Source organism: Girardinichthys multiradiatus, chromosome 8, assembly GCF_021462225.1.
Source record: "Girardinichthys multiradiatus isolate DD_20200921_A chromosome 8, DD_fGirMul_XY1, whole genome shotgun sequence".
In the NCBI taxonomy this organism is placed as follows: domain Eukaryota; kingdom Metazoa; phylum Chordata; class Actinopteri; order Cyprinodontiformes; family Goodeidae; genus Girardinichthys; species Girardinichthys multiradiatus.
The window spans coordinates 26,322,040-26,336,878 of record NC_061801.1 but is presented as its reverse complement, the minus strand read 5'-3'; the positions used below and the strand labels follow the sequence as shown (position 1 = coordinate 26,336,878).

Below are 14,839 nucleotides of genomic sequence, written 5' to 3'. Positions count from 1 at the left end.
CGCTTGATTGTAAACAATACCCTATGCATCAGCCACTGTTGTCAACAGACAAACATTTGGTGGTGGTGTTGTTACAGTGTGGGCAGGTGTATCCAGTCAATACAGAGCTGCCCTGCACTTTATGAATGGTACAGTGCCAAGCTCATCCTACCTGAATAACATCATTAATCTACAAACTAGGCAGACAGGAAATGGGGGCAGAGAGAGAGAGAGGGAGAAGACATGCGGCAAATATCGTTGGGGCCGGGACTCGAACCTGAGACGGCCGTGTTGGGCGCTGAACACCTACACCACCAGTGCCCTGCACCATTGTTGCTAAAATGTGTCATACAAATAAACTTGTCTTGCCACATGCAGCCCACTGGAGGGAGGCTATAGTACTGAAGATGTTCAAAGCAAGTTATAAACTCTTTTTTTATGTTATATTTTAGGATGTTGTGGCCTGTTTTCAGACAGGAAACAGGTAGAGAGAGAAGGGGGGAAGACATGCTACATGCAGGTCCTAATTTCGGGAGTAAAACCCATAGAAATCACAGTATATGGGGTGCATCCTCTAAAACTACACTTCGCTATCACAACCAGAGACAGAGAACCCAAATTCAGCCAAACACACAGTGATAAGTTAAAAGGTTTATTCAGAAACTCAGGATCAGAGAGCAGGCGAACAGCAGTCACCTTCCGGGAACCACTGAGAACAGAGAGACTAGTTAGTGGCTGAATAAACCTCAGGATTTGCAAGGAGTTAGATAAAGCCACTAACCTTCTCAGTCTGGGGACGAGGCACAGAATCCAGAGGAAGTCATCCAGACAGTTAATGAGGAAGTGTCCAATAGACTGAAGTCAGATTGCCAACTGATCCAAATACTCCGGGGAATCAGCAGAAGCTGTGACAGGAACACAGAGAGCTGTGATTGTCCTCTTGACAATAATTCCAGGCAGACTAGAGAGCCAGGCGGGCTCAGGCTGAATAAACCAGTGGTTAGGCTGAGGCGTAAATCCAGGGACAGAAACAGGGTGGAATTCCAGGGCTAGAGGCATCAGACAAGGGGCAGGCAGAGGCAGAAAACAGAGTCAAAATCCAATCCGTCAGACAAGGGGCAGGCAAGAAGGCAAAGTCCATGAGGCAAGGCAAGGTCAGAGAACAAGATCAGTCAGGAAGGTACGCTGGATAACTACTCACAAATGTTTTCGAAAATCTGGCACCGTCTGCCTGTCAGATGGTTGTATATAACCGAGATGGGACACCACATAGTGTTTGATCCGGGACACGTGGAAGGTAGGGTGAACTTTCATGGCACGAGGCAGACGTAAATGAACAGCCACAGGATTGATGATCTTGGATATTGGAAAGGGTCCCACAAAATGAGGTGCCAGCTTACAGGAGTCAACCAGAAGCGGGAGGTCCCTGGTGGACAGCCAAACGCTGTGTCCCAGCTTGGAGCAGGGATTCTCTGTCGATTTGTTGTGCGTGCCTGCACCTCCGACATTCTGATCATAGACTTTCTTGCCTTCCTCCAGATGCGCTGATATCTTAGGGCCGCGGCCTGAGCAGAAGGAACCTCAGCTTCTTTCTCCTGGACTGTGAACAAGGGTGGCTGAAAACCAAACACAACTTGGAAAGGGGATAACCCCATGGCACTAGCCGGGAGGGTGTTGACAGCATATTCAACCCAGGGTAAATTTTGAGACCATTTAGTTGCATCTGACTCACATAGTGCATGAAGTTTGGTCTCCACCTCCTGGTTGGCCCTCTCAGTCTGTCCATCCAACTGTGGGTGAAATCCTGAAGACAAACTAACAGTAATCCCCAGCAAGGAACAAAACTCTTTCCAGAAACGTGACACAAACTGGGGCCCTCTGTCTAAGACAATGTCTGTGGGTATGCCATGAAGGCGAAAAACCTCACGTGCCAGAATGTCCCCCATTTCCTTGGCTGAAGGCAGCTTCTTGAGAGGAACTAGGTGAACCATCTTTGAAAATCTGTTGATGACAGTTAACAGAACTGTGAAGCCATTAGAAACTGGCAAACCTGTGATGAAGTCCATGGCTATGTGTGACCAGGGACGAGGAGGAATGGATAGGGGATGCAAGAGTCCATCAGGAGGGCGACGAGAAGACTTTGCACCTTGAATCTTGTCGAAAGCAGTGTTCATAAGTGGTAGAGGGTATCGGTTCTTGATGGTGATGTCGTTTAAACCCCTGTGGTCGGTACATGGTCTCAAGGAACCATCCTTCTTTCCCACAAAGAAGAAGCCTGCCCCTGCTGGAGAAGAAGAAGGTCTGATAATACCAGCTTTTAGTGACTCATCAACATACTTCCTCATGGCTTGGTTCTCTGGGCCTGACAATGAATACAACCGACCCCTAGGGGTAGAAGTGCCTGGTAGGAGCTCAATGGCGCAGTCATAGGTCTATGAGGTGGAAGTGCCGTGGCCCTGGACTTGTTGAAAACCTCCTTAAATGCATGATATTCAGGCAGCACCTTAGACAGATCGGGGTATGTCTCCTCAATGTCATTCTCCGGAATAATATCTGTAGAGGCAGAAGACAGACAAGTGGCAGAAGACAGACAAGTGGCCGAGCAGGACTTAGCCCAGCCCAATATCTCTTTGGCTTGCCAGTCAATGTGGGGGTTGTGATTTTGTAACCAGGAGGCCCCTAAAACAATGGGTAGTTTAGGCGAGTTGATGATCCTGAATGTGACTTCGTCCTGATGATTGCCCCACAGTGTGAGTCTTATTACCTCTGTTTTGTAGTGTGAACTGTTGATACTATGACCATCCAATGCCAGAATATTACGGGTGCTTGATGTCATGGTCCCTGGCAAACGACTCATCCATAAACTCTATGTCCGCCCCTGAGTCAAAGAACACTGACAACTGATGAGAAGTGGAAGACACTTGAATGGTTGGAGGAAATGAGCATGAGGAGACAGTTGACTTCGGCTCAGTAGAGTTCTCCTCACCTCTACTGAGCCTGGGCTTTTAACAGACACTTGAAGGCAACATGACCCTGTCCACCACAATAAAAACACAAGTTATTCTTCCTTCGTCGATCACGCTCCCCCGCAGAAATCTTTGAACGACCCAACTGCATGGGCTCCGGGTCATAACGGTGATCAGAAGGGGGTGGAAGACCCTTGGGTTCTAGGTGGGGAACAGGACTATGAGCTGAAGAAGGTTTAACCCCCATATGAAGCCTCTCCCTCCTTTCTGTGAGCTGCAAATTGATGCGGGTTGCCAGGTCCTCAAGTTGGTGAAGGGAGGCAGGGTAATCCCAGGTAGTCAGTTCATCCTTGATGTTCTCATTAAGACCTTGCATGAAAGCATCCATTTTAGCATGCTTGTTCCCAAAACTGTCTGCTGCCAATAAATGAAAGTTATATAAGATGTGACGCTTCTCTCTCCCTGTTTAATGGAGAGTAATCCTCTGGCAGCTTCATGACTAGGAAGAACTGGATCAAAAACCCTGATGAGCTCCTTGGAGAATGCAGATGCACACGTGACCGAACCATTCTGCCACTCAGCAGTGCCCCATTGCTTAGCCTTTCCAGAAAGCAGTGAAATAACAAACGCCACCTTAAAACGCTCAGAAGGGAACGTAGATGGCTGAAGCTCAAAATGAATCTCACACTGAGTAAGAAAACGTGCACGGCACTGGTGTGATAAGTTAAAAGGTTTATTCAGAAATTCAGGATCAGAGAGCAGGAGAACAGCAGTCAGCTTCCAGGAACCACTGAGAACAGACAGACTAGTTAGTGGCTGAATAAACCTCAGGATTTGCAAGGAGTTAGATAGAGGCAGAAAACAGAGTCGAAATCGAATCCGTCAGACAAGGGGCAGGCAAGAAGGCAAAATCTGTGAGGCAAGGCAAGGTCAGAGAACAAGATCAGTCAGGAACGAACGCTGGATAACTACTCACAAATGTTTTTGAAAATCTGGCACCGTCTGCCTGTCAGATGGCTGTATATAACTGCAGCTCCACAGGTGTGTGGCATGACGGTGATTGCGCAGCAGCGCAGCAGCAGACAGGTGAAGCAGATGAGTTGATTGCATGAGTGAGAGCAGAGCCGGCAGACGGGCCAGAATCATAACACTTCGCACCACCCTTGGACTCTTTATTTAATTGAATCTTGACTTTACTGACATTTCTGACTGCCTCCTGCCTTCCATTGCTGCACCAGCACACAACATAACAGGAAATCTGTTTCATAATTAATAGGCATGTTGCGACAGTTTGCCATAAATTCATAGCACAAACATTTCAGGTAAAAATGCATGCCTTTGCTCAAATGCAAACACAAGCACTGACATGGCGAGATCAGCAATGTTTTCAGAAGCAAAGGTCATGATAATTTTTTTGTGATTGCTGCCTTAGATACAGAGAAACAGCCTGTGATGATTAATTTAGTGTAACAGACGTAGTGGTTTCTGTAGAGTTATTAAATGTTCTTTAAAAAACCTTAAACAAGGAGTCGGGCAAGTTGTGTTTGCTCCTCAATAGTTATTTTAGCTCAGACATAAAACTGTGAAAACCTAGAAAGAGATTAAACATGTCTCTGTTTGTTCTGCAGTAATTTTCTAGCATCATAAGTCCTCTTCTCATATCAGTGCAGTGAGCTGGTTTGAATCTAAACTCAGAATGGATTAGCTGGGCTCACGTTTTATATTTGAACATTTTTCATTTTGTATTGTAATTTTTAGATTTAATTGGGATCCTACTTGTGTTTTTATTCTTTAATTCATGTTTCTATAATCCGCATATTTTTGTTATACATTGGCCCATACTTGATTTTACTTTTTTTTTTTTTTTTTTAAAGGCACATCAACATATGAAACAAATAAAGCTAAATTGACTGGACATGTCACAGGTCATACCCCACAGAGACAAATTGGGAAAGTGAAACCATCAAGTTTGTTCTTTGTTTGGTCTTATTTGGCTGTAGACTCCTCACCAGGAAAATAATGTAAGCTAATAAAACTCTGTTGCTCAATTATGGTTTTAGCATTTGAGTCGGATAGACATTCTCATAAACTTTTACCAGACTTTACAAAAGTTGAACTCTTTGATGGTCTAAAGAAGAGTTCAAGGTAAAATGCATCCCAGATGCAGCATTTTCTGCCATGATGCACGAGTGTGTTTTGGTTTTCTTTTGTGTTTGTATTCTGATCATTTCTGGGTTTGTTATTGTTAGTAAGCTCGTGTCACATTCAGTTTGTTCCCTGTTGTTCATTGTTGTGTTTCCATATCAGTTCGTTCATTGCGTTGAGTGTTGAGTGCATTGTTGTTAGTATTAGGCTTTTCCTTTTTGATTTGTAGAGCCTTTTGTGTCATGTTTTGCACCATCTGTGTTAACTGGTCTCCTTCCATCAGTCTCTTTGTTTGTCCTCTTCCACATCTGTTCAGTATTCTCTCCTGATTATGCTCACCTGGTCTCAATAGATGGTCATTTTCCACTCTTTGCTCAGTATTTAAGCTCCTCGATTTTCATTGTTCCCTGCTGATTTCTTCCTGCCTGGTTCTGCATCCTGTTCCTCTTGTGCTTTACTGTAAGTTTTTTGTTTTTTCTTATTATTACCATGCCTGTTTCCGAACTCCTGTTGGTAATTTGGTTCTGCTTGAACCTCACAAAACATGACATTTTCATTAATATTCCTGTGGTTTGAATTAAAGCTGAATGAAAACTTTGCAAATATATTTTGACAGGTGTTTCTGAATAAAGTTCCACATAGTTTCTTAGTCTTTGTGCAGGCATTGAAAAAGGAAGTACATCCTGTCAGTTGGTTGGGTTTCAGTGAACAAATGGTCTTCACTTGGTCCTAAAGTGATATAAATCTAAACTGAACTACACAAAAACACCACAGATACCACTATGCCATTACCAAATAAACAGAGATTGTGTCAAATTGATAATAGCAATATCTCACATAAGTGAGTACACTGCTAACATTTTTGTAAAGTGTGACACTTCTGTAAAATGTCAAAGTTTTGACTGACTGCCATTATTTTCCAGCACTCTCTTGGGCCTGGCGTTCGCAAGAGCTTTAGAGGTTGCCACTGGAATTCTCTTCCACTCCTCCATCACGATATCACAGAGCTGGTGGATGTTAGAGACCCTGTGCTCCTCCACTTTCTGTTTGAGGATGCCACACAGAATTGCAGCCTGTGCTTCTGAGTCACATCATACTTGTGCCTGCTGGAAAACAGGAAGTCATTGATACCTATTAGAGGCTCCTAGACATTCTTTTAAAATGTGAGAATAAGAAACAAAATTTTAAAACTGCTTCTTTTAAATTCATTCCATTGGAAATGTAACGGATACCAATGTTTGTGGTTGATGCAGTATTGCATGTAGTATTTTTAATTAAATATTCTCATCCTCTCTCAGGAGACTATCTCACATAGTTGCTTGACCTTTTGTAACCTTTGGCTGACGTCTTTGTTGGTGTCTTATGCTTGACAGGAAAATGATCTCCACCAGTCGGGCTAAGATGAAGATTTGTTTATCTGGTTTCATATCCCATCACGCTCTCGCAGCCCAGGAGCAAAAACTGTCCAGACTCTGCAAGGTCGCTTTAATTTCAGTGGCTTAGAATGTCATCACACAGATAAAATATTAACAACACTTCATTGTGGATCAAGTACTACTTCAAAAATTTCTGAACACCAGAAGGGTCTTTGCACCTTCTGGTGATCAAGCTTGTTCAAGAGAGGTTGAGTGCTAACTGAAAGCGTACTTGTTGCTTTATTTCCCATTTTATTCCCACAAAAGAGTGCTTGAGCAGCTTTTGGGCTGCAAATGGGTTTTAAGTCTAGTCACAATATCAAAGTGTGGAAATACACTAAATATTGGTTTAAAATACAATTTACAAGACTAACACAGAGGTTGCAAAGGTCTTTGTTAATGATGAGGAGGAATGCAGGCTGTATTTGTTCCAAGGGCTCACATAGGTGTCACAAACTGTACAAAAATATTTATATTTATTTTTCTCACTGACATCAAATCAGACCAAACTTTTCCTGTTTGCTTTACTCATTTACAATTACCAGAGTTATACTTTACCTATTTGCTACATACTAGAATAACCAAAAATACTATTTTATTATGTTTGCATTTCTTAACATTTGGTAACACTGCTTTTAAAGTGTATTACTAGTCAGACTTTTTAGGTATCCTTTCACAGTCTCCTTTTATTAGCTGGCTTGAAATTTGGCCCATTCCTCCTAACAGAAATGCTGAAACTGACTGACTGGATTTTTGGCTGCCTTGCTCACAAACCTTTTCAGCTCTGCACACAGAAAAATGTTTTTGGGGCTGAGATCAGGGCGTCTCCAAAACATTGACTTCATTGTCCTTAAACCACTTTTTAACCAATTTGATGGTATGATTAGGATCTCTGTTCATTTGGTAAGATCCATTTGTACCCAAGCTTTTTCTTCCTGGTCAATGTCTGGATATGTGGCTTCAGTTCTTTCCTCTTGATCTATGCAATCCTGGATTTAAAGTGCACCAATCCCTCCTACAGCAAAACATCCAGAAAACATGATGCTACAACTCCTGTACTTCATAGTTGTGATAGTGCTCTCAGGCTTAAAGGTTTCCTTATTTTTTCCACCGAATATAATGATGGTCAGTGTGCACAACCACTTCAGTTTGAGTTTTTTTAATTTTAGACCATGTCTCCAGAAAATGTGGTCTTCGTCTCTGTGGGCATTTGCAATCTGTAATCTAGTGTTTGGACCAGTGGCTTCTTTCTCTCTAATATCAACATTTCCTGTCTAAAAATTGATACTGGTCTTGTTTCGCTGTGGATAATGAGAGACTCTCTTCATCTTCACCCAGCATCTCCACAAGATCTTTTGTTCTTGTTCTGGGGTTGATCTGCAAATTTTTTACCAGCTAATGTTCATCTCTGGGACAAAGATCCTGTCTCCTTCCTATACATTATGATGGCTGGGTTTTCCCATTGCCTTAATACTTGCATATAAAAGCAGATGAACGGGTAACCTTCAGGAAATTGAACCCAAGGATGAACCAGACTTGTGAAGATCCACAACAGTGTGATTGAGTGTTTTATTTTTATGTCATAGGCACAAGACTCAGCACGTGTTAATTTTGGCTAAAAGATATTTTTACATGTTTATTATCTTTTCTTTTAATCCAAACCATAATTCCTCCCCTGCTTAAGCAACAACCATTTTCATGCCAACACTGCACTAGGAGACAGTGAGTAATTGACTAGGTTTAAAATTAATTTCAAAATGTAACATCTTAAGTATTTTGTTGGGCCAAAAAAGTCACAAAAACTGTACTGTGTGTATTTATGAGTTTTGTTATGCACTGGCTGTATTTTTAGACTTTTTCATTATTTAAAATAGAATGCAGGGACATCTTATTGCTCTTTAGCCACAATGAAGCTTATTAAATTTTTATATATTATAATATATTATATATTATAATATGAAAATAATTAAATACTGTATTTGCAGATTTTCTTTCCTCTCTACAAGTTACCAGCCCTTACTGTGTATGGTACAGCTTAGGAAAGGCTTTTGCACTGGTCAAAAGATCGTTTTGAAAACAGCGACTCTCTCTGATTTAAAGACAGATGGTTTATCACCAGGGAGGGGTCAATGACACTGATCTGGAAATAAAACAAATCGGCAGCATCGGTCCGCGGCAGAGAGTTGGTTCAAGAGGGCAGATGTTAAATCTTCTCATTTCATTTTCAAAGACTTCATTCAGAAATAGTTCAGGAACAGATATTAAGCTCACAATGCAGGGGTCAGTGGAGGAAAAAGCAACCCAAGCTCGGAATGAAAAGCCTGGAGGATGAGCCTTGGCAGTCATTACTCTTTCTGTGATGCAAACAGAGGAGGGCAGAGGTGTATGATCAGCCTCTGTGGGTCAGGAGCAGAAGACTGGATTCATGGGAGATTTGCCGACAGATAGGAATAGTGATAGAAGAAGATGAGCTATTAAACTGCTTACAATAAAGCCAGATGTGGAATTTTTATGCAGCTGCCTGAAGGGCTGTCTGTTCAATTCACATGAAAGTTTTAAACCCAGAGAGCAGGTGGGGACATATAGGGGAGAAAATCTGCAGGAGGGGGGATAAAGAGCACAGGAAAGGATGTGAATGAACAGGAGGAGGGTAGAGAGTTCAGCTGAGGACAGGAGCATGGGAAACATGAAACTGTGGAAATGCTGAAAACATTTAGGAAAAAAGCTGCTTAGGAATATGGAAAAAAGCAGGTGAAGCTAGACCATCAGGCATTTTCAATCTCATTTCTCATTTTTGCTAATATTTGTAGATATACAGTGTTTTTCAAATCATTACTTCCTTTATTAAAGAAAGAAAGTTGCCCAAAACAACCTGGCTGAATTTAAAAATGCAATTGGCCTAATTAATGACCTGTGCAATCAATAAATCAATTAAATACAACCAGTGAGAGCCATTTTTCAGAAATGTAGAACACGTGGAACAGTGCTTACCCCTACCATTAGTAGACAACCTAGCCACATTTCTCCAAGAAAACATCAAGTACTCATCTAGGATGCCACAGAAGAACCCAGATATTTATCTAGAGCGCTTTGGTTCTCATTTGTCTCAGTTAAGTTCAGTGTTTATGCTTCAACATTAACAAAAACTGGGCAAAAATGGCATTCATGGGAGAGCTCCAAGGTCAAAACCACTGCTGACCAAAATGAACACAAATGCCTTTCTCGCATTTAGCAAAAACATCTTGATGATCAGATTGATTTTTAGGACAATATTCTGTGGACTGACGAGACAAAAGTGGAACTTTCTGGAGGAGGTGCGTCTTGTAATATATGATACCTGGTGGTGGTGGAACAACAATCTATAACGTTGCTGTTTCAGGACCTGGACAACCCGCAATTGATGGAACCACAAATTCTGCTACATCCTTGAAAATATTGAAGGAGAATGTCCAACCATCTTGACCTTAAGCTCAAGGGCACTTATGGTATGGACCACGACAGTGATCCAAAACACGCCATCAGGTCCTCCTCTAAATGGCTTTAAAAACAGAACTAAGGTTTTGGAGTGGCCTAGTCAAAGTCTGGACTTAAAAAAATTGCTATGGCTTGATGTCAAAAAGGTAGCCAATGCCTAAATACCCTCCATTGTGGTTGAGTTATTGAATTCCAAATTATTTTGGAAAGAAGAGATGGACAAAACTCCTATGCAGCGAAACAAAAGACTTATCACCAGGTATTGCAATGGCTTGATGACAGTTTATGCCGACAAATGTGGCGGTATCAGTTATTAGGTTTAGGTTTACTTTTTTGAAGTCTTTTTTTCTTTAATAAACAAATGAATGAAACTGTTTTGTTTGGGATGATGTTAAAAAGAAATGATCTAAAAAAAAGAAACATAACGCACTTCAGGGGGCAATTTCTTTTTTCACATCTCTGTATGATAACTTTTATTCTTTCAGCACAATGTGCCGAATGTGCCACAACTCGACAGCTGTGACTATTAGAAGATGAAAGATATAACATGATTACTCAAATTAAGTTTTTTGATGTGCAACTCTAATATATTTATGAAAACTATATTATGAGATTATTCCACCTTAAAAACTGCTCACTGCTCCAGTGGGTTGAGAAAAGCATAAAAGTAGAGTGATAAAGGACTATCAAAGGGTTACATAATTAAATTCTTCTCTAGTGACTGCAGAGGGCCCTAGCTGCCTGAATAAGACACAATCCAACTCTTCTTCTGGTTTATAGCATTGTAAGAAAAATGACCAGCCACCATCAAGAGCAACAAACCTGTTATTAGATGAACTTCCAGCTTTATTAGTGTTCAAAGAATAAAATGTGTTTTTGTGACACTTTATTCATTTACTTATTTGCAGATACATTTCAACATAAAACGGATATTTTAAGTGCTTTTTTTTAATTAGGTCACACAGTTGATTATTTTGTTATAGTAAGAAGGCTTCCATTAACCATGTTTGTGTATTTTATGAATACCTCTTACAGCATCATCTTGTGAGAAGAAAACTGTTGAGTAAACTCCACTGCTTTGTGGAATTTACCCCTAATTCCTTTGAATTAATACATTAAAAACATCTATCCTTCCTTTGACTTATTTTTTACATCTATTTTGTAACTCTGGCTTTTATAGCCACCCTCAACCCTGACCACATGATGGTCACAAGGCACAATTTCTGCAAGAACAAAAAAAGCATTCTCATACTTTTAGTTTGTCATCAGCGAGTTATATTTATGTTAGCCTTCAGAGAAATTCCCACTGTCTCTTGAATTAATCCCAGAAAGAAGATTTGTGACCTAAAGATGCTCTTGATATATAAAAGTTGATCGATTATCAACAGATAAGATGCAAATCAAAGGAGAGAGATTTGTGAATGTTTTTGTCATCTGTGCTGTTGTCTGTCATAAACTATGTTTAAGCATGAAAAATGTCTCATGGGCCTTAATAAAGAGCATCAGGACAGTCACTGTTAAATGATTTGATCAAGGTAGCCTATTTACAGCACCCTCTACAATGATTAGCACCAAGGGCAAGCACAAGCAAAAAGTATGAAAATAACAAAGTCTTCTATCACTCCTCACTATCCTCCATAAAATAAACGTGGGTTCTCATGCAGCACAGCTTGTATCAGCTCCAGTTCTTTTAAACTTTCAAATTCTTGTTCTGGGGCTGTATCGAGTGGCAGTTGGTAGCACTGTTATCATGCAGCAAGAAGGTCCTGGGTTCAATTCTTGGTTTTCTTGCATGAAGGGGGTTTTTCTCCCGGTACTTTGGCTTCCTCCCACAGTCCAAAAACAAGACTGTTAGGTTAATTGACATCTCTCAATTGCTCTTAGGTGTGTGTGTGTGTGGGTGCACATGCACGGTTGTTTGTACTGGAAACCTCTCCATCAAAGACACCTGGCCTCTCGCCAAGTCACTGCTAAAGAAAGTGTTTCTTGAATCCATGTCCTGGCTTATGAAGATTTACACACACCAGTCCTGCTTGAATGACGTTTTCTCTTGTTTTTCCCATGGTGAAGAGTGGCTAAGAGAAATGGGCCTCTGTTTCACACAATGTTTAGATTCCAGCGAAAAATTTATTCATTAATTATGAATTAAAAGTTTATCAAGACAATATTCATACCCCTTTTTCACGTTTTGTGATTTTAAAGCACTAAATTCCTATGAAATTTAATGGGATTTATTTTGATAAACCAAGACAACATAGTGCATAATTGTGAAGTGGAAGGAAAGTCATTTTGCAAATCGAATGTGAAATAATCTGACGGTATTTGCATGCAGTCGCTGTGAGTCAAAACCTTTTAGAACAGCTATTCACTGCATCTTTTGAGGTCTTTTAAAGCACATCTCTATCAGCATTGCACATATAGAGACTGAAATGTTTCCCCATTTGTCTTTGCAAAATACCTCAAGCTCAATCAGATTGTATGGAGAGCGTCTGTGAACAGCACTTTTCAAGGAATGACACAGATTCTAGGTAGGCCTGGACTTGACTGGGACTTTTTAACTCATTGATAAAGCTTCAACAACAACATTCCACTGTAACTGCAGACCCTCCAAGCTCAGTTGTATATCTCTGCAGATCTTAGCAGTTGTGCTACACTCCATCAAATTTCAGAAGAACAGAGCTCCATGAGATGTTCAGAGCTTTGAATATTATTTTATAGTCTAACCCTGCTTTAAACCTCTTCACAACCTTCTCCCTGACCTGTCTGCTGTGTTCCTTGGGCACTAACAAACCTGAGGCCTTCAAAGAACTGGGCCCCTATTCAGAAAGTCTCTCAGAGAGTTCCTATCTTAGCCTAAAAATTCTGGGCAAGGACTCGTAGCTTAAGACTGATTCTGCTCTCTGCTGAGAGTGACTCAGAGCAAGTAGACGACAGATTCCTATCTTAGTGAGGAGATGTGGTTGACCCCATTGCTAGGTGTGATGCTGTCTTCTAAGAGCTGTGATTGGTTGTTTAAAGAAACAACAAAAAAAAAAACCAAAAAAACAAATGCACTCCTTGTAAGCAATGGAGAGAAATGAACCGATGATAGAATTGAGACTGGATTCAGAAATGCGTAAATCATGATGATGAAACTTAGCAAGATTAAATTAGACTGTTTATACAGGGGTTGGACAATGAAACTGAAACACCTGTCATTTTAGTGTGGGAGGTTTCATGGCTAAATTGGACCAGCCTGGTAGCCAGTCTTCATTGATTGCACATTGCACCAGTAAGAGCAGAGTGTGAAGATTCAATTAGCAGGGTAAGAGCACAGTTTTGCTCAAAATATTGAAATGCACACAACATTATGGGTGACATATCAGAGTTCAAAAGAGGACAAATTGTTGGTGCAGGTCTTGCTGATGCATCTGTGACCAAGACAGCAAGTCTTTGTGATGTATCAAGAGCCACGGTATCCAGGGTAATGTCAGCATACCACCAAGAAGGACCAACCACATCCAACAGGATTAACTGTGGACACAAGAGGAAGCTGTCTGAAAGGGATGTTCGGGTGCTAACCCGGATTGTATCCAAAAAACATAAAACCATGGCTGCTCAAATCACGGCAGAATTAAATATGCACCTCAACTCTCCTGTTTCCACCAGAACTGTCCGTCGGGAGCTCCACAGGGTCAATATACACGGCTGGGCTGCTATAGCAAAACCTTTGGTCACTCATGCCAATGCCAAACGTCGGTTTCAATGGTGCAAGGAGCGCAAATCTTGGGCTGTGGACAATGTGAAACATGTATTGTTCTCTGATGAGTCCACCTTTACTGTTTTCCCCACATCTGGGAGAGTTACGGTGTGGAGAAGCCCCAAAGAAGTGTACCACCCAGACTGTTGCATGCCCAGAGTGAAGCATGGGGGTGGATCAGTGATGGTTTGGGCTGCCATATCATGCCATTCCCTTGGCCCAATACTTGTGCTAGATGGGCGCGTCACTGCCAAGGACTACCGAACCATTCTTGAGGACCGTGTGCATCCAATGGTTCAAACATTGTATCCTGAAGGCGGTGCCGTGTATCAGGATGACAATGCACCAATAAACACAGCAAGACTGGTGAAAGATTGGTTTGATGAACATGAAAGTGAAGTTGAACATCTCCCATGTCCTGCACAGTCACCAGATCTAAATATTATTGAGCCACTTTGGGGTGTTTTGGAGGAGCGAGTCAGGAAACGTTTTCCTCCACCAGTATTACGTAGTGACCTGGCCACTATCCTGCAAGAAGAATGACTTAAAATCCCTCTGACCACTGTGCAGGACTTGTATATGTCATTCCCAAGACGAATTGACGCTGTATTGGCCGCAAAAGGAGGCCCTACACCATACTAATAAATTATTGTGGTCTAAAACCAGGTGTTTCATTTTCATTGTCCAACCCCTGTATATTACAGAGAGAAACCATACGCTGAGGTTAAGTGTAAAGTAAAGTGTTACACAGATGTTTGGACGTAGCTTATTTTTTACATGTTCGTTATTATTTTGATTTGCTTCTTATATTTACTCACCATTCTGTTTGTTTTCATACTGCATCTATTTCATAATAATATCAAAATTCTGAATTCTACTGTCATTGCCTTCTTGTATAATGAGGTTTAGTTTGGCAAAATGACCTAAACAAAACAGAGAAAAAAAGGTGGAGAAACCCGAACTGAACAGAGGAGCGGAGCCTGAAGAGAGGAGTGTTGAAAGGTAGATTTGGTCTTGGGATCACAATGTGAACAAACAGGCAGAACAGAGCGTCGTTCCCTCTGCTTCAGCAACAGCCTGGAATGTGAGCAGCTCTGGTTCCTGCCCTGATCAGAAGCTAG

The 14,839-nt window shown here is 41.3% G+C and overlaps 1 long non-coding RNA gene across 1 annotated transcript; it reads left to right on the top strand.

Moving 5' to 3' along the window:
• Positions 1–4,456: 4,456 nt before the first annotated feature.
• Positions 4,457–6,400, top strand: LOC124873109. Its single transcript, XR_007039444.1, has 2 exons — positions 4,457–5,549; positions 6,014–6,400. It is a non-coding gene; the product is annotated as an uncharacterized LOC124873109 (long non-coding RNA).
• Positions 6,401–14,839: the final 8,439 nt, after the last annotated feature.